Source organism: Thermobia domestica, chromosome 9, assembly GCF_964235325.1.
Source record: "Thermobia domestica chromosome 9, izTheDome1.hap1.1, whole genome shotgun sequence".
Classification (NCBI taxonomy): domain Eukaryota; kingdom Metazoa; phylum Arthropoda; class Insecta; order Zygentoma; family Lepismatidae; genus Thermobia; species Thermobia domestica.
Genome location: NC_137462.1, coordinates 51,224,636 through 51,246,817, shown reverse-complemented (window position 1 = coordinate 51,246,817; position 22,182 = coordinate 51,224,636). Strand labels below are relative to the sequence as shown.

General features: G+C 32.7%; 1 long non-coding RNA gene across 1 annotated transcript in view; it reads right to left on the bottom strand.

Moving 5' to 3' along the window:
* The window catches only part of LOC145693995 (uncharacterized), a 44,679-nt gene extending 27,498 nt beyond the window's left edge, over positions 1-17,181 (bottom strand). Inside the window, exon 1 of the long non-coding RNA XR_014132883.1 lies at positions 17,142-17,181. This is a non-coding gene — a long non-coding RNA (uncharacterized LOC145693995). The remainder of the gene's footprint in view (positions 1-17,141) is intronic.
* Between the last annotated feature and the right edge of the window lie 5,001 nt (positions 17,182-22,182).

The window sequence follows — 22,182 nt, the reverse complement described above, 5'->3', positions numbered from 1 at the left end:
CCGCATTAAGTCATTAAGTTAATTCAAGTTATTTTAAAGTTATAAGTTTATTATTAGATGACTGAAAACAAAGTGTTAACTAGACCACAAAAAGCAAGCAAAGGTATTAGAATTGAGTTTAATGATATATTTAGTGTAAGGGCACCTGAAAGACCAGGACAGATAAATATAAGAAGTCAGGATACAGCCGTGGAATCCGCGAGTCCAAAAATCGAAGTAGGAAAATGTCCAGTATTTGATATTCCTTGTAGTCCGGTGGTAACATCATTTTCGGAAGATTATCAGTCAATTTTACAGCTAGACGAGAATTTGGTACATGTTGATAAAGATAACAAAGAGAATTTAAATATGGCGTCAAATGTAACATTCTATGCGGACGTGAATAAACTCCCGAAAGTCGATTTAAAGAATGATGGGGACATCATAGCATTTTTCGATGGGTTTGACGATGCATGTCAAATGGCAGGTGTCGCCAAAACGAAAAGTAGAGGATTATTGCCGAGCGTGTATTTAAAGGAGTTGGGAGACAATGGATAAAATTATTCCTAAAACGGAAAAATTTAAACGAAATCTCATATAAAGAATTGCAGGCAGATGTAGTAGATGAGTTTACGAGAACTAACGTAAGCCTTGATATAGAAGAACGGATCCGCGAGCTTTTACAACAGGAGGATGAAGCAATCATAAATTATGTTTATGATATGCTGGTATTATGCGAGAGAGTAGACTCAAACATGACCGATAAGAGGAAAATTGGTATAATAGTTAGCGGTTTGCAGTCTTACTATATGGAAAAGTTATTGACTGTAGCCTATTCAAATTTAGACAAATTCGTAGAAGATTGCAAAAAATTAAGCGTAATAAATGTAAGGTTGAAAAACGGGTTAAACAAGAAACCGGTAAAGTAATAATAAAAGATTTGGTAAAGAAGGTAAGAGAGCAGGTCGAAGACGATGAAAGTGATACAGAGTTAGATCGAGTAGTATTTCGGAAGAATAAATACGAAGGTAAAATTAAGCAAGAACTACAAAGTCTAACGTAATTGGCAGAATAAGAAAAGAAAATTGATCAGCTTCAATTAGCATTATCGGTAAAAACCCAAAAAATGATAAGGGAAAAATAGAGAAAATAAGACAGTGAAAAATCAGAGTTTTTAAACAATAGAGGTAGTGGAAGAAATCATTAGCGGAATAGCATTAGTAGATCATGGAATAACAATAGTAATGGTAGAGGTCAATACAATTTTAGAGGAAATAGAGGTAATAACGGATTTTCAAATAGGCGAGGAAACCGGAACGGGTATTGGCGAAATAATAGAGGTAGAGGACAGCAAGGACAGTGGCATAGAGACAACCATTGTCAGCACACGCGTTGTCACCAAAATGAAAGCCAGCAAGAGCAAAACTCACAAAGATTTGTGCAAGTAGTACCGGTCCAAGTCAACTTTACGACGTACTATCAGCCTATGAATATGCAAAATTTAAACTAGGAAGGGCTGTAAATGGAAGATGCACATTTGCAGGAGGTAAGAATTGTAGATTACGTGAACTGATAGCCTGTGTATTACAGGAAAATGATATGGTGTACTTGCTGTTAGAAATAGAAAATAGACAAGTTAATGCATTGTTAAATTGTGATCGCAGATTTCGATCATTAATGAAAGATTAATACCACCCAGTGCTAAAGTTATCCCAAAACAAACAAAAATACGCGGAATCACCTTGAACGTCCTGGTAATCAATAAATTAGCAATTGTGAAATTTAAAATTTCTAATCAGATATTTCATCAAGAATTTAGAGTTATTAAGGACTTCCCTTATCAAGTGTTGGTAGAAAATGATTTTCTGAAAACTCAAAATTGCCAAATTGATTATGGTAACAGTAAGATATTAGTGCAAAGATTTGGAAGGCCTAAAAAGAAGGATGAGAGCGACCAAGAACCGAGATCAGTATCGGAGAATACAGCGGTTGGTATTAGGACTAGTTTAAGACCTAAATGGGTGTTAAATCACAAAGTTAGATTATTACCAAGAACTAGGACAACTGTTGAAGTAAATTTAGTTAACTCTTGGAATCGTAATGAGTATTTATTGGAACCGAATAAGCGATTAGAAAACCGGTATAATGTATTGATACCTAGGGAAGTATTGTCAAAGGAAAATAAGAAATTAGAGATTTCGGTAACCCATACAACAAGGGATCATGTTAGCACGAAATGTGAAAATTGGTAAAGCTGAAGAATGTATGAGTGAGAAGAAGTTGAGGCAGGAAGGTTTGACAGAGGATGAAATCGAGAAGGTTTTACGGCGAGAAAAAACTTTGATAAATCAAGATTAAAATTTGGAGTGAAAACTATAACAGAAATTAGAAATAAATTGGAAAAACTATGTTATGACTAAGCAGACGTATTCGCGTAGAAGGAAAATGATTTAGGTAGATTGAAAGGTGTAGAACATAAGATCGAATTAGAATCAGATTTTCCTTTTAGAAAACAACTTATGCTTTACCGATCGCCTTGAGAGAAAAAGTCAAAGACCAGATCAATATTTTCTTAATGCAAAATATAATCGTGGAAAGTAACAGCACATAAAATTCACAAACACTATTGGGCCCATTTTGGACTGTCGCCATATTAATTCTAAAGTTAAGTTCCATTCAGTAGCTTTGCCACCCATACATCAATTTTTTACGTGTATGGGGGGCATAAATTTGTTAGCGTCCTTGACATCAAAAATGCAGATCATCAAGTTCCCATAACAACGGATTCGATACAATACACTGCATTTAACATACCTGGAATAGGCACATACGCGTATACAGTGCTTCCCATGGGCTACGTAGAATCGCCAGCTGTTTACACAAAAATCATGGCTATGACACTTGCTAACGTTAGTCCGGAGGCGGTGTTATATTACATGGATGATGTGTTTGTATATGCTAATGAACAAGATAAAATGGTGTCGGTATTGAAGTCCATCTTTCAAAGATTACTGAAATATGAATTGATGTTATCTGTAGAGAAGTGTCAGTTTGTGGAAGAGAAGGTCTTGGCTTTGGGGTATGTTGTAAGTGAGGCGGGGTATGAGATCCGTCCAAAAGTAATTCAGGCTACGAATGCATGTAAGCCACCAAAATCGGCTAAGAAGTTGAAATCATTTTTAGGATTAACGAACTACGTTAGAAAATTCTGCAAGGATTACGGAGAAATAGCAGCAGTTTTTCAGCCATTGCTTCGTAAAGGTCAAAAGTTCGTTAGGTCGTATGAACACCAACAAGGTTTCGAAAACATGAAAGATGCGTTATTAAATGCACCACTTCTAGCACCATTTCGAGAAAATTTAGAAACACGAGTATACACGGATGCGTCGACAAAGTCCATAGGAAGAGGCATATCGTCGAGCTCGAAATTTTGGCCGTAGTTAGTGCATTTAAAGCTTTCAATTATTATTTATATAATAAGGAATTCGAATTATTTACGGACAGCCGGAGTATAAAATATCTTCAGACTACACCGAAGTTATCACCTAAGTTGTTGCGATACAGCCTTGAAACGGCACAATATCAATATATCCTGGTTCATTGCCCTGGTGAGAAAAATTCAAGTGATATTTTATCAAGAAATACTGACATTCAACCAACATCGGAGGACGTCGATTTGGATGCCTTACCTATCAACAAGGAGGACTTGGAAGTAAACATAACATTCAGTGACGATGTGGATGTGGCTGAACTTCAGAGTAAGGATTCGTTTTTCGGTCCTATCATGAGCGCTATTGAACATCTGGAGACGGCGAAGACGAAGACAGAGAAACAGGCACGCTGGTATGTGATCAAGGAAGGAAAACTGTATAGAACTCAAAGAATGGAAACTGGAATGAAATTTTAATTGTGCATTTCGTTTGCATTAGGGAAACAAGTTGTAAAAAACTTACATTGCTCTATCTACGGTGGAGGTCACTACTCCCACAAAAAGTGTTACAACACAGCATTAAAATCAATATATTTCCCCAATATGAAGAAGTTTTTTCAGGAAAAGGTCAGTCAGTGTGTCAACTGCCAGATCGAGAAGCGGAAAAAAGGAAGAATGCCACTGCACCCACAAACATATCCTAGTTACATGCCATTTCAGTATGTAACGATTTACAAAATCGGTCCTTTTAAACGATCAAAGAACCATAGAAACAAGTACATTATAGTTTTTGTTGATAGTGCTATAAGGTATGTTATTGCTCGAGCAGTTCCAGCTATTCAGCAGAAGTAATATTTGAAGTATTAATAGCAAAACATTGCATTCCCGAAATGTTATCAATGGACAGGCATAGCACTCATCGTAGCAGAATATTGGAAGAGTTAGCAGAAAGATTTGGTATGAAATAACACTTAGCAAATACTGATGCTCATTATAATATTGGTACGGCTGAACGGGCCATAGGGTCAATTCAGCAGGTAATGAAACATTCTATTGATAGAGAATTTACCAAGTGGGATGAGATTCTTCAAATGCATTGAGTTTATGATGAACACACAAATTCACGACGGTACGAAAAAAACAAATTGAGAAAAAATATTCCCAATGTTCCCAAGTTCCAAATATTCCCAAGTTCGATGTAGGACAGAAAGTATGAATAAGAGAAATGCCATGAGGCGGAATCCCAGAATGTTTTGGGGGAAGATTTAACATTAGAGGCATTATTTTAGAACGAATCAATAACAATTCATATAAAGTGAAATACGAAACTGCGGAAAGGTCAGAAGAAGGTGGACACAGTGGACATTCGACGAATCAAGCCGTTCGTCGGACCGAAAGATGAGGAAAGTGACCGTGAGGATGATCTAAGTTCGGACAGTGACAACTAAGAAAATGGAAAAAGAATTAGCGTGAACCATAAGGCTCGAATACCATAACCGTTCATGATAGTTTCGGTTGTTGAAAAAAGTAAATAAATAAAATGTTTATAATTTCTAAATATTTAAATATAACATCTGTAGGAAAAATGGGTTTATCGGTGCCCTGCGAGCTGGACCGCAGGAGAACAAACAAAGTCCGTCCGAATATAGAGTGTTTATTTAAAGTAGAGAATGATAATCAATTAATTGTGTACTAAAATATCTAAGGTGCATATACAACATAAATAAGTTAAACAAAAGTAGGGTTAAATAAATAAATAAGTAAACAATAAAAAATATAGCTAACTAAAAGATTTAAAATTCATTAAAATAAATAGAGTAATTCAGTAATAGGAAGAGAATAAGTAAACTCAGATTTTAAATATTTGCAGTAAACACCATGTTGAATAATATAATATTGTGCGTGCTTGTGATGACGGTGACTGTAGCGGTAGACGACCGTCAACAAGTCACTTTGCCGGGGATTGGGTTAGCGTTGGTTCAAGACGCTTATGCTGTTCATTCATCAAACATGGTGTATACAACAATAAAATTACATTTAAATTTTCAAGAAGTGCCGGTGCACGACAAATGTACCGATACGTACGACATACTAAACGAATATACGACAAAAGAACGAGAATTCAGGAGAAATATAGTAAATGTATTGCCTTGCCATTTTGTATAAGACTAGGTGTCTGCAAAATAATAGAAACAAAAAAATTATATTTTCTTGGCTATTAGGTTTGTCATTAATTGGTTTGTCAACATATAATTTAGTTCATAATCAACAATTGTCATCTTCGGTAGAAAAGCTAGCTAACATGAGAACTTACTAGCTACTGAAATTAATAACAAATCATCCTTAAATAATGAAATTTCCCTAGTGCATGGTATCGTAGTTAAAGTACAACATGTATTGCAGGGCTTTAAAAATAAAATACAAGAATTGTATTGCTGTTTACTTCAGTCTCAACGGAATATACTTGCGAATGTATTTGCGCATTTAGTTCAGGAAAGGGTAAATAAAATTATAAACAACATATTAGATAATCAGGTTTCATATTATATATTATCGAATGAGGACATAAAAAGATTGGTAAATCTAAATGCAGGCACGTAGCCAGGATTTCGTAATAGGGGGGGTCCGAGACATGAAATACTGTGGTTATCCACACCAGAGTTCGAATATTCTAAACTATTTTACTGGTAACATATATTGGTTCGTTTAGTCAGGATTTCGTAATGGGGGGCAGTGTCATATGAAATATTGTGGTTATCACACAAGGGGCTTGATCCCTATTTGTTAGGACAATAAAATGAGGATATGATACTAAGTATTTTAGTAACAAACTATGAAGAAATGTCGAATAAAAGAATATTAAAAAGATTTTAAAAGATTTTACAATATCTACGTTCCTTCTTCTGTTCATCCAAATATAACAATTTTTCTTTCATTACGACCTCAACTATTTTTTAAAAAGTACGTATCCAATAATGTCTTGTAAAATATTTTACAATACTTGCGCTCCTTTCTCTATTGAATCAAATATTAACGGAACTTTCTTCCACATAACTTTTTGTTTTTATTATACGTCAAATACTGTCGGTTCCAAATGACAAGTTAAACGAGCAGTTGAAAACCGTTTCTGAAATAAGATGTTTAATACTACAGAGAAGCGATGATGAAAAATTATTTTTATTTTTAGCTTTTTATTTTGTTTTATCCTTCTTTATTTTTTTATTTCTGGTCTCGAAGGGGGGTCCGGACCCCCCGGACCCACCCCTTGGATACGTGCCTGCTGCATGATGTATTAAAGCACACTATCTATAGGACAGACATTGGTATGTTTTATCAGATGTCCAATATATATCTAATGAAATACCACTATGATAAAAATAATGTTGACTTATTACTAAAAACACAGATAATATACAATAGTAGTATTTCTATTATGTATTATGTGATCTCAGTAGGATATTTGATTATCAACACTAGAATATTTTGTCAATTACCAAAGGCAGTGTATTTGGATGAAGGAAAATACCACTCATTAGATAAAACGAAGTGTGAGTTAAAAAGTTTTTTTGTATTTTTGTGAAAGTATCACGTTAGACGATGAAGGGAAATGTTTGAATAATATTGTACTAAATAATTCATCAGAGGGATGTCAACAAAATTCAGAAATTTTTAGGAAAAGTAATATTTCGATATACACATGCAGGTGTCATGTATTCGTCTGTACAACATGATGCGTATATGACGAAGGTAGGTGTACATCTAGAGATTACATCCAAGAAATTAGAACAAACGAAAAATAGGTCATATTTTGTTAATTATGACAAATTTGTCAACGTAACTATTGGTGAATTTGTAATTCCGACTAAACAGATCGTACAAGTACGACATAAACATATTAAATTAATGGGAAATTGGACGGAGAAACAAGTAAATTTTTCTTTGCATACACAGGAATTTAATGGATTGACAGAGAAATTACTAAATTAAGAGTTGATACAACAGTCCCGGAATTGAGCTTAAAGACGGATTACATAGTGTATGTGATAGGCGGAGTCATAATAGCGTTAATAATAACGACTACGTTGCTGGTAATATTATATTGTCCTCTCTACAAGTCGATTCATAAATATAAAAGGCAAAATCAATACTACTGCTACTACTACTACTACTACTACTACTACTACTAATAATAATAATAATAATAATAATAATAATCATAATAATAATAATAAGAAGAAGAATCATACTAAGAATTAAAAAGTAATAATATAGTAAACGGATGAGATAAAAGAATGTTGTATGTGCCTTGGATTTAAAAAAATAGTGATGAACATTAGTAGGTATGAAGAAGAGAATTATTTTTTGAAAAAAATAACAAGCTGGACAACCTGGAAAATAAATAATGAATTGGAACAGTAAACAATTGGAGAAAACTCGTGTAAATACTTACCGAACAAGATTGGTAACCATGATCAATGAGTCAGTAAGCGTAGACAATAGGATAATAGATCCTGGAGTCATAGTATCCATCGGTGTAACGGATAGGAATAACCGAACGAAGGGAGATACGTATGAAGTAAAACGATAGCATCCTGTTCCCCATTCAGGTAAAAGAAGCAATAAGAATAGTAATAGACAAGCCTAGATAATGATAGATAAGGCTAGAGAACATCAAAGAAATATAGCGATAACTAGGATTAATAACAAACATCAGTGAGACAACTAGCTGTAAGCTAATAGAAAAACAACGATTTTAAAAATAGATTCTAATAAATATAGTAATAGAGCTAGAAAATAGATAAAGAGTAAGAATATATATGAGAAGTATAAGTATGTATAAGTAAGCTTACTAGTTAAAATAAATAAGTTAGTAAAAGTATGTAGAAGTTTGAAAACTAGAAGAAATACCGAAAAGAAAAATGTTAGATCAACAGTCAAAAGAGTGATTAATAGACAATAAAATAGTCACAATAGGATTTATACGTATTGTATCTTGTCTAAAGCATTCAAAATTTTAATGTAAACATTGTATTTTGTAGCAAGTTAAATTTCTAAATTTAATTTTTTTGTAAAAAGAAGAGAGAAATAAAAATAAGCAGTAATAAGGATAGTAACATATTAGTAATAATAGCGTACAGATATCAATCAATAATAATTATAGTGTTCATTATGTAACAAATTAGGCGTAAGAGTTTAATATCTACATGTAAAGCAGGACACGTGTTGTTTCCTCCAACGCAGAAAATGCAATAGCACGGCGTCCATGTCTGCAAGTTTCGCAGCACGGGAGCTGGTACTGTAAACCCCTTCAAACCTCGGAGAGGCGGAGCTTATGGAAAGAAAGATGGAAGATTTCTGGAAGCCACGCCGGTGCATAATGAACACAGCATTTTCAAGCAAATAACGATGCAATATGTATTATTCCGACTTAATAAATGATGCTAATGTTATAAAAAGATAGAGGAGAATTTAATACATATATTAGTACATAAATATTTACATATCAGTAGTTGAAAACTGTATTTAGGTACGTAAATATGAGTGGTGATTAGTCTCGGTATGACGATTTTGAAAAAAAGGGAAGGATGAGAGAAGTAATATGTAATAATAGTGATTTTTAGCACTAACTAGATTATATAAGAGTAGAAAAAGAGTTGTGCATTATAGGAAGCATTGAAAAATATAGAGAACGAAAAAATAAACCTATGATAAACACAGTTTGAAATTTTCACTGATGGAAATCATAGACAGAAATATAGAAACTTATTAGCTTAAAATAGATAAAATAGCCAAAATACATAAAGAATAGAGTCTCACACCTAGTTATTTTATATTTTACAGAATTATGGAAGCGAAGACAGATATGTTAACAGTAGTTTCAGTAGATTTAGGGATGTTAGTAATGTTGGTAATGTTAGTGATGGGATATTTGTTATATAGACTAAAGAAACTAGACTAAAAGAGAGGACAGATTACTAGTAGCGTTCAAATAAAAACCACGGACACGGCCTATGAACAACCGATTGAAGGTGTTCACTATATGAGTACATACATATACACTGTAATTAATAAACAGAACAATAAAACACACTCCAGATCACAGTAGTAAGATGATGGAGATATCACGAGAGAGAACACATATAGGGGGTGCAAAGGTTTCAACGGATACTAATGTAAACCTGAGTATTGCTGAAACTAACACGTATTACGTAAGTGCCGATAACGAAAAATAGACACGAACTTTCATCGCGAGAGTCGAAGAGATCTAAAGAATACTTCACACCATGTGAAATTCTTATTATTTAAAAAGAATAAATATGGAGGAAAAAATATCGACAGCGTGAACTTCACCAGCTCTAACACACAGCGAGAAGAAACGACTAAAGATGCCACGTAAAAATTTTTCAAGATCACTGCCAAGGGCAGTCAAAAAATTCGAACTCAGCAGTTTACGGCATGGTTGAAACACATAGTTGCTAACCTCATGATTCGTATTTGTGATAATTAGTGAAGTGAAAACTTAGTGTTGTTATGTTTTAAGCATTTTTGAGCATGCTACAAAATACAATAATGCAATAAGGACGTTATTATTGGAACAAGGAAGTGAGCAAATATATTTTATATAAGTAAATTGTGTTTAACCCTGGATTACAAACCATTGGTAAATTTTACGAACCACCATGTCCAAAATAGTTGAATTCGCTGAACCGCGAATGCGTGACCGCCCTCCTCCTTAATACCTTCCTAGCTATTACATCAGAGGCTAGTTTTGGTTTTAGAGCCGTGTCAGTCGGTTTTATCACGCATATTTTGAAGGTCTAGTCGTAATTTTTACGAAAGGTTTGTAACTACGTTAGTTTCTTTCACAAATTTTGACAAATCTACTTCCTTGTTTTTAACATTAAATGAGTGTCTTTTTGACTATAAACAGTGCAGAGATGTGTCATAGTATTATAACTATTTCTTGTTTTCGTTGGTGGAGAAACTATGGGTGACAGTGAGGAAGAACATGAAAATCATCAAATAAGGAGGTTGTTGGATGAGATATCTTCTGGTGAAGACAAGTGATATTGCGAATGAGGCACATCTCCATCACTAACCCTATGGCAAACCCGCAACAAGCAATAAGAAAAACTTGCTTTTACTGACCATCAGTAAAAACGTGAGTGACTACACCATTGTGTAAGCACTGGAGGAAGGCGATTTGTGCTGAAAATAGAGTTGTGTCTTGCGTGGTGCGTGACGAGGAAAAATCAAAAAGTTTGGAATGACAACTATCAAGTTTGCATCTTATTACCTTTTCGAACTTTATATGCGAAATACTACGTTTCTTAGTTGCCTTGTACCTTTTACTTTAGTTATCTATTATTGTAATATCTATAAAACAATTTACGCACATAAATTTAACTCTTTCCTCATGACGTCATACTTGCAATTCAAGTATACAGCTAAGAAGTTATATACTTACCTATTTACATCTACTTGTTCAATAAAGTATTCCAAAGGCATTCCATATTATTGTCGATATAATTCTATAAACAAGCCCATTTTCAGACTTAAAAAAACAATAATATAGAAAGAAATAATAAAAAGACTAAAATTGAGTCGTAAAATTTACGAATGGTTTGTAACCATGTAGACACAAAATAAGGTTTGTAATCCATGGTTAAAGGGGAAGATTAGTGTGATATAATGATAACCAGGTCAGAGAGAAGTGCAATAAAAGTACCTGAATTCGAAACTATGCATTGAACTTTGGTACAGTAGCGAGTGGAAAATTTCTGGAGGAGAGCTAAAAAGAAATATATATATATGTAATTTTACTGAGAGTACTGAACAGTAAGGAGTACGACGTAAATATCGATAGATGGCATAAGAGTACATTTTTACCATTAAAATACATGCCATGAACATTTAAAAAAACAAACAGATATGGAAAATATACATATTTTTTTAAATGTGACATGTTTGTTTTATATAAAATATAATAAAGTTATAAATATATATATAAAGGAAGGAATAAAATATATATACTGTAAAGATAAATATGATAGGTGAGGAGAATGATGTATGACTTTAAGATATTATTTTTTTAAAAAAATGTATTAATTTTGTATTAATTGTAGAATCGATTTCAAAGAAAAAATCTAATCGAGAACGAAGTTCCCTCAGTTTTAAGGGGGGCATGTAGAGGTATATTAGAAGTTTATATTATTTTATTTTTGGTGATTGGATTAATGATATGTTAGAATTAAATTTTAGTGATGTTAGATTATGTCATATTGGCACGTGTTATTGTTATTGCTTGTTTGTTTCTGTAATCCATTGCACATGGTTGTGTTTATGTTATGTTATTCGTGAAATCCTGGCGAGACGCTAACTCGCAGGATTATATAAAGATAAAAACTAAGAACACTAATGTCAGCTTTGCAATGTCAGAAATTTGTAATACTGTCTTTTGTCTGTAATACTGTATCAAAATTGAAGAACAACATGACGAACTCCACCGTCTATAATAGACAACAAAAACCCCGATTCAAAGAGAATCTAGATTAGTCGAAGATCAGTGGAGGACCAGTCGAAGATCAGTCGAAATCAGTCGACCATCGGTCTGAGATTAGTCGGAGATCGCAAGTAGATAAAGAGTTGATATCCATTATGTTCTATTACGACTAAATATCATCGAGTAATGGTTGGTCATTAGTTGGCTAACCGTGGAGACCAAGCGCAGACACCAACTTCGTCCGGAGAGAGATCCAGAGCCCAGCAGTGAGAATTCATCTTCCAGCCTGAAGCTATATTACCAAGGTATGTGTGCCTCAGCTGCGTGTGTTACTCGTGATCTAAACTCCAGGCATTTGACGGTCTGTGATCTGAACAATTAGGCCATATTCATTCATTACACACACTAACACAATGACATTCAGTAATCAAATAAATAAGTTAAACGATTTATAGAGTTTCTGTGATTGTCCTCTCATTTGAACATTTACTTGCTCGGTACCTACTCATTTTGGATAATGAGTAGTAGCAGCTTCGTTACGTTAAAAATTATCCCCAAGCTTAATAGGCACGACGTAAGGAGGTTGTTAATATGATCAAAAATAGCCACTATCTCTGTCCAATTTAGTTTTCTGGGTCGCTTAGTTGAACATTGATACTTTCGATCCCGTTTAAATACAATTTCAACCCCGCAAGTTGGAGGAGGGGAAGAAGAGATATATAGGGTGTTTAATAAGTAATGGTCCTAAATTAAACCGTAGATAGTACACGCCAAAACTAACTAAAAATCCTAGTGAGCATGTGTCCGCAAACGCTTCGTAACGGAGATAGGGGCTTTCGAACGTGTGGGAAAATGAGGTTTAGAGACGAATATCTCAAAAAGTATGAATTGGACAGAGTTCGGTCTAATGAATGACTATCTAAGTCAGACCTACGCTATGCAGAAATGCATAGTTGATAACTCTTCATCAGTAAATAGGACTTCATCAGTGAAATGAGGATTGCCAGTAATTTGTCTGCGAAGCCACTGACAAAACTGCATTCTCGCCGAAAAATCTGTGTGGGTCAGAGGTTGGACACGTTGCAGATAGTATGGGTACAAGTGCTGTTCATGGAGAATGTGCCATACGAGCGCATTGGATACGCGTTTGGCAAGTCCCACACGTCTTGTGCTCGTTCCTGGGTTTTTGTCCACTGCTTGTAGCACGAGTTCTACCAGTGTTTCTTTCGGCCATTCCATTCATTTTCGCGCATCGTTTGTTTTACCTTGGTATTGGTACAGTAAAGGACTACTGTGTATATGTGCATTCGTCTTAAGAATGTGCTCTGAAGTAGTTCACAACATGCATCACCCCCTTTATTCGATTGCCTCTCTCATTTCCTGCTGGTTATGCAATCGCATTTCCTGCAATGCAACCACACACGGCACGTAAACATTGTCTTTTCGAGCTTTCGACTTGGTACCACGACTTATGGATTACTGGTGAATAGACTCGCCGTCGATGTTCATCTCGAGCCCCCCTTTCCTTGGACAATTTTCCGGGAATCCCATGCGCGCGCATTGCAGAGTTAGCAACCATGCATTTCTGCATAGCGCAGGTCTGACTTCGATAGTCATTCATTGGACCGCTCTCTGTACGATTCATACTTTTTGAGATATTCGTCTCCAAACCTCATTTTCCCACACTTTCGCCAGCCAATATCTCCGTTACGAAGCGTTTGCGGACACATGTTTACTACGACTTTATGTTAGTTTTGGCGTGTAGTATCAACGGTTTAATTTATGACCATTACTTATTAAACACCCTGTATAAAAATGATTGAAAATGGGCGACATTAGTGCTGAATCCACATTTGCTGGTGTCGCTGGGATGAACGCTGACACTTCCTCTGTCAAGGGACGCAACATGTGGAGAAATATATATATATATATATATATATATATATATATATATATATATATATATATAGTCAAAAACGACTGATATTAGTGTTGAATCTATTGTTCATGGGGTCGCTGAGATGAAGAGTGACACTTCTGACCCATTTAAAACAAAATTCAGTCCCGCAATTTGGAAGAATAGGAGACAACAAAATGTTTGAAAATGACCAATATTAGTGTCGGAATCATGGTTTTCGGGGTAGCCGAAATGATAAATGATCTTTCTGTTGGCGTTAAAATCGATACCTTTAAGAATGAAAACAGCATATTTCACTGGTACTAAACGCACGAGATTCGTAGTTGTGCATTTAATTTTCATTTCAACCCTGGGAAGCGGGTAATATATTTTAGTATAGTGTAAAGTTTGTAAATATGCATTTAGCAACCTCCGTTAAGGGAAAAGGCATAAGCAATAACAAAAAATTGTATTTCCTATTTGCTATGTGAAATAAGGTGAAGAATTCGAGTACATACTCTTATTGCAAGGATTAATGTCTTAGGAGAAATTCTTACGAAAATAGATGTAAATGTAGGCAATACCTCAAAGTGGTATAACACACACATTAACCTAATTATCAAAAATCACGAAATGATGCGTTTCACATAGAAAATGTAAAATCCGAGGAATACAATCGCATAAATGCAACAAATGGTCTTGCTTTTCCTGAAAAATTAAATAGAAAATTGTAATTCAAATAAATTATTTCAATTGAAAGAAAGGAGAAGAACAATCGTAGTAATATCAGTAAAACACAAGTGAACCAGGATTACTGCTCTTGAATATTTAATAACTACATGATATGAATTTGAATAAACGTGATTAACTTGCTTATCTTTGATTATTTTTAATTGTAAATGTTAACTTCATTGGAGTACGGATAAGAGATACAAAGAGTTAGTGCAATATATTAACATAAAGTAAAAAAATAACAAATCTTCAACATTGTTTATTAATAAATTTAAAATCCGTTCGGGAGAAATTACATGTTTCAACAAATTGGGACGGGCATGGAAGTTCAATAATTGATTCAAATGATACAACAGTTAATATATATTTCATTTAACGAAAATACCTAAATCTTTTGAAGCAGTTGATCAAGATTTTTCTTAAAATTCAAAATTTCAGACACTATGCTAATTGACTAACCAAGATCCTGCGTAAATAGCAACGAAATTTAGACTGGGAATTAGATTTCTAATACGGTAAATAAAGTTTAACAAAAATAGTTTTAAAAGATTTTAGTAAATACTTATAATGGCATTTCAAAGAAATATGCTTGTTCTCGTAACAGACAACTGATGATGCTAAATCACCCTGTACATATTCAATATAAGTCTAGGTCGAAACCATGAATAGAATAGGAATCCCAATTTTACTCAAAATAAAATGTTATAAGAAATGAAAACAATCGTTTGAAATATGTCAATAGAAATCAAGACAATTTGCGTATTGATTAGAAAATCAATTTGTAAAGAATATGATTATAATTCAAAAATTAAAACAAAAGCATCTAAACTTTTAGTAGATTGGTGAAGGGTAAATGAAATGAATAACAATTTAGGTAAACAACCACCGCTTCGATACGAATAAAATAAAAGATTTGGTAGTCATGGAGGAGAATGGAAGGAAATTTATAAATAAACGTAAAGCTGTATCAACAATTATATTTTTTGTTCATTGGGGTGGAAATGAAAAAATAGAAAAATCATAAAAAAGTTAGTAGTGTAAATATTAGTTCAGTAACCACATTAGCTTTAAAAACCAGGCACGGAGAAATGTTAGTTAAAACAACTAAGCTACTGATATATACATATTATGATAGAGGAATTAAAATTAAATTAATTTCCAACTAATTAGTTGAAAGCTCCACCAATTCCAATCGAATGTTTAGACATTATCCTTCAAATGATGAAGGAAGGTGAATGTCGAAGAGAAAATAAGCAAATTCTTCACGAAAATAAGCAATTAACAGTTTCCTCGCGCTGAAAGATGGCATGGAGGGACCAGTTGTTTGTTAGAAGTTAGTGGTAAATAACTCATACTAAAAAGCAAAGAATGCTGTAGTATGCAGTTCTATTAATGTTACATACGATTCCTACAAAGTAAACAACGAGGTTGTAATGGGATATTCAGAAAATTCTTAGTCTTTAATGGAAAGAATCACAGCACAAATAATAGAACAACCTAATAAAGATTTAGAAAGTGAGAAGGTGTAGCTGGAAACATAAAATCTATTAGAAAGACATACATGTAAATTGGAGATTCTCAGGAGGAAAATCATTATAGAATTGTAAATATTGATTAAAACACAGTTGATAGAAAGGAAACAATATAATGTAGAGCGTAACAAAAATGTTATATCTCACTCAATTAAAATACAAATACATTGCATTAACCTGATTTTATAACACCTACAAGGTTATTAATTTATGTTACACATTTTGTGTTTCTATTTATGAAGAACGCTCGATTTCTGGTAAAGAAAGCTAATCACAATTTAAGAAAATTTAGCGCAATATATTGTTTCCCTTTATATACATGCAAACGATAAACTATGATGCTGACCAATATGACTCTATAAATCATTGATTAATAACATACATGCCTATTAAAATATCGCATTAATTAAGATAATTACATGTTATTGGCGATTAAGGCACATGTGAAGTAGTTTATGAATATCTAAGTTAACTGTTATAATTGTAATCTTAATTATTTGGTTTTAAGTGATAAGAAAAGAATCTACTCCTATGGAAACCTTAAGGTGTAGGTGATAAAATCGAAAAACGTTGTGACTAGCACAAAACAACAAGGTATCCTGCGTACTGACATGTATTATTAATATTTTATTTATCATGTTCTCAAATATTGTTTACTAGAAACGACTCGGGGAAAACTACGAACAACATTGTAGTGTTCATCGAATATTTAGAAGTTAGATAATCGCAAAAAATAATACAAGAAACTAAATAGTGCATAATTTAATATTCAAGTACTTGAACCAATTTTTCTAATCCAATTAAAACACGCATGCGGCAGTATACTTTTCTGCTATTGATTTGATACATATATTGATTTTATTCAGTTAAGAGAAACTCATGAGTTTTGCATTACATATTTCCAACTATAAGTCATTATATTCTCAATAACTAAAAGATCAAGGGATCAGAGAACATTTATCAAGAACACTCACAATAATTCAGTGAAATAGAGAAATTTATCACTATGAAATCCGATTGGTAATTTCGATTTTAGGTATGAGTAAAGCAAAAAAAAAACTACCTTACCAGCTGAAGAGTATAACTGAAATATTATCCGCTTGATAGAGTCGGTGAATTATTTGATTCAGAACTTTCTTAAATACAAAGTTTAATAAGCATACTAAGACCATGCTTAAACATGGTTAACCATTTCTAAATTTCATTTATGTGTTTAAATAATGCACAATGCATATCCATTTAAATTCAATAAATTGTCTCTGTTACATTCAATTTAAACACAACAGCAATGATATTCGCAAATTAAAGTTCCAAATTTAGAACGCTGATTTACAATTACTATTATACATTTTAAAAATTAGAAACTACACAGCCAAATAACATATATCTTAATTTAATCTATTATTCATGTTGGATTTTTCGTTAAACAATATGCCATTCTAATGATTAATAAAAGTCAATATGTTTGTGTGGATCATTATTTATAACAAATCATAATGAATTACCATCATACGTTGATCAAGAATTTCTCTCTCAATATCGGTAATATATTATTTAGCATCACGAAAACGCATTGTTTTGTGCAATATATATGCTTACCTGAATAAAATATGCATAATTTGAAATGTATACAATATGTGAAACAATATACGATAGAATATGAATACGTTTCGCTTTAAAACATTATATTTTAAAAAAAAACGATATTGAGTCTAATTCGAAAATAAGGATTTCAGAACATTTATGAATATTAGCTTCCGTAAACATCAAGATGAAATATTTATGTATTATTAATCTCCATTTGTCTAATACGTGATTTTGTCAAGATCATCAAGTTTCACTAGCTTTTGTGATCCACTTTTAACATCATCAGCGACTCATTATGGTGTATAGGTAGTGATGGGCAGTGGAAATATTCCCGGTGGGAAGGAAAATAAAAATTAGGAATATTCCCGTTTTTTCCGTGGCATATAAATTTTCTTGAAAAAATTTATGTTCGTTTCTTTACTTTCTTATTTAAATTATAAGAACTATATCACTAACTAGTTTATTTTCATTTACTGTCATTTACTACTAGGTTTTAAATAATTTGGAGGTTATAATATTCAAATGTTTTGACTGTACTTTAAATAGTAGTTAATAATATGATTTTTGAATTTCTATTTCCATTTGTACTAGGAAGTAGCAAAATACTAATTTATAAATGAAAAGGGACAAGTCAGTAAAGTAATCTAGAAATTATGTAAACGTAGAGGTGAAGTATTATCAATACACCCCGAAGCACCATTAGGAACAGACGTTGTCTGTCTGCTGTCTCTGACTCAGAGCTTCTGAGTAGATTCTTATTCTTTTCCTACATGTGAGGTAACGCATGGAATTTCGAGTTATGGGTAGCAAGAAAGGGCGTGTGTGTCAATGTTACGTGCAAAATTCCAAAAGCAGTATGCTGCAAAAATTGTGGACATAAATATGTATGCGGAAATGTCAACAAAATGGTGAGATATGTGTTTTCTGGCAGTTACCCGATTAAATTTGTTTACAACATTAAAAAGTTAATATATTTATAATATCTTGAGAGTCAAGGTTAGAACATACACTTACGTATAAATTTAAACTGTTCAACGGTGCAAAAGTATGTAGACTAACTATACCAAATGTTTTTCAACATATATACTCGCATAAAAAGTATATATATATATGTGTGTGTGTATATACGTACTCTCTAAATATAATAAAAGCATAATACTGTTCAGCATATACAGTTTAAAGAATCCTCTGGAGACAACAGTAATAAATATACTGTGGTATAATAAATAATTTAATTTTTAAATAAATATAGTAATAGAAAGTAATTTTCTTTCGTTTACATATAAAGTCCCGGGATATATCCATTTTTGGGAATCTTCCCGGGACATTTTCCCTGGGAATATTCCCGAAAAGTGTTTTCCCTGGCAATTACCCACCACTATGTATGGTATATAGGCGGAATCTACGTGTGAACTCTTTAGGTACTAATCCATATTATACACACAAGATATTTTACTAGGAATGATCGCGAAGTGTTATTCTGACTTTATATCGATACTATGCTCAACCGATTCGCGTTCACATGCGAAATAATTTTGCAAACTAAGATATCCTTGATCGAAAAATGATTTCAATTGGGAGCGTTAAAATTTCAAATCTGAGCGGATTTTGCAAAGAGGTTGAAGTAATTATTGTTTTAGATACACGCTTCGTTTTTAGTATTTGGCGGTTTTCTTGGGTGCCCGGCACAGTGATAGGGTAACTACATAATCATTTTGCACGGTATACACACTTATTACGAAGCAGGTGAACGTTAGTGCATTTTAGCTGCATCTTACAACTTGCAAATTGCATTCTGTTTAGAGCACAGGATAGATAACCTGATAAACTGTATTTTCCAATCCCTGTTTTACTGCATTTTCATTGCAATGTCATTTTCCTGTGTGGGTCTTCAAATAATAATAGCATTTGACCATGAAACGCTGAAACACTGATCTAACGTGAACGGGACTCAGAACCCAGCCAGCATGTTTGTATGTATTGTGCATTCAATATAATCTATGTAAATATTTTCTGACTAATGACAGCACTACATCTCTATTTTATTTTATACATAGCGAATATCATCCAACTTTGGGTAATTATGTTGGATGAATGAAATTTTGAAATGTTCCCCCTTCCATCAAAAAATAAAATATGTTCCACGATAAAGTATGTTTTTTTTTGTTAAAAATGTATTTGATTTTGAGTACTATGTTGTGCTTTCCTTTGAAGCTTCCCGTCTCTATACACGCAGTTTAAATCAGTGAGAAATGGAGCGTTAGATACACCATCCACATAGCATTTTCGATTGTCATTCTCTGGCACCGTTCCTGAAAATCATAACCTGCAAAAATTTTAAAAATGAATATAATGGTATCTCTTCACTGCTACCTTTTACCATCATCGTTAACGTTACATTTGAAGTAAATATAGTTAAATACTACCACTTATGCTATAATAATAATAATAATAATAATAATAATAATAATAATAATAATAATAATAATAATAATAATAATAATAATAATAAATAAAATGGAAGAGGAAAATCAAAATCTGTAGGCTAGACCAATCATTTCTTTGTAACGGAGGTATAGTTTTAATAAGAAAGAGTACAAATATAGGTAGACTAACCCCGTTTTAGGAGGTCCAATACATATAATTGTAAATATAAGTGGTTATATTTTCAATGAGATACCCCGCTTGTATAACGGTAGGAGACCCATTGAAATAGCGATACTAATATATCTACGAAAATTAACTACTTTTATTCCAAAGGGATAATATTTTATTACTGCTTTACGTAGTAGAACAGATCGTTCAATCAAACTTCATACTAAGCAACAGGGATCCACATAACAAAAGTAGATTCTGACAGTTCCGTATGACATCACATTCGGAAGAAGATCGATGTCTGGTTTGCCTTAAAAATTAAATATATCAATTAGTCTTCTCCTATGAAACTTTTCTTTATTGCGTTTGATTCTTTTTCGAAAATGACGATATAATCATATTATTGGAACATATGTTTAATATATGAAGTATATTATAGAAACTACAAAGCATATGAACATTTTAAAAGCAGTTGGAAAAGGCCCACAAAACACATTCTAAACTAACCTAGCATTTTAGCTATTTCTCAATAATATATATATATATATATATATATATATATATATATATATATATATATATATATATATATATATATATATATATATGGACCACTTAAGTTTTAGTTTACTGCAGGTTATTACCATCTCCAATGTAATAGGTTATTAACATTTCCAGTGTACGACATCAATAACCAAAGTTGAAACAGACGTAATAACTAATCTTGAGTTGCTTTCAATGCATGAGATAGTGTTATTTTTTATTACTGTAAATTGCTATATAATGATCTTTCAGTAATACTTTAAAATTTAATGCAGTACGTATGCGTATTGATACTGACAATGGAAAGATTCAATAAACATAGTCCTACAACATATATTCATTATTTCATTTATACTTGTTTTCTGTGAGTTATGAACTTCATGCATGGAAGATTTTGTTAGCTATGTGTGTACATTATAGCTTTTTTATGATTGTGACCTAGATAACGATATATCGGTAAGAATGTATCATTTAATGCAGCATAAACGCATATTGATATTGGCAGTGTTCGGAATAAATAAACAAAGTTGTACAAGAGATATTCACTACTTTCCTTAAATTTGATTATCTGTGAAATTATTTCCTGGTTCCATGCATGGTTTTGGGGTCCATGAATGGAGCCATAGAATTCGTTTAGAGTTAAACGAAAAAATTATAAAATTTATCAAGTGTCGATAATATGTATTCCGCATTTTGTTTGACCCTTTTTTTGTGTAATTCTCACTGCATGCGATGGGATAAGCGCATTCCCGCCTGAGTTAAAATATAATAATAATTGCAATAACAATAATAATTAATATTTGCAGTATTAATTTGCAGAACATTTTTGTTTTAATTCTCCAAAAATCAAGCTCTGGTACTTGCAAATTAACCTGTTACAGTTAACAAATAAGAACTTCTTTCAAGAGGCTTATTTAGGACTTTTTGTTAAATTTGACAAAACTATTTTTTGTCGTGTACAAATCTAATTTCAAACAGTTATTTAAATTTAGAACTATTTACAACGTTTCATTCTATGGATAAGAAATTAAATGTTAATACATTAGAAACTCTATACGTTTGAAAAATTGAAAATGGGTGGCATCATTAACTTCCTTGAATAATTATAAATTTGTGTTATATTATTCTCTATGTGACTACACAAATTACATTTTAATCTCGATATTTTTATGTTAAAAGTATTTTGTAAAATGTAACGGAAATTCAGCAAGAGCCGTCTTTGTGAATTTTCCAAAGCCTTCATTCTCACTGTCATGATTAATCTGATTGGGTAGAAAAGCGTGCTTATCTAAGCTAAATCATCAACATCCAAACGCCGAACACGTATTTCAGACTTTAACCTTTTCTGATTTTGAAAACTCTCCAGCGTAAACTATAAGTCATT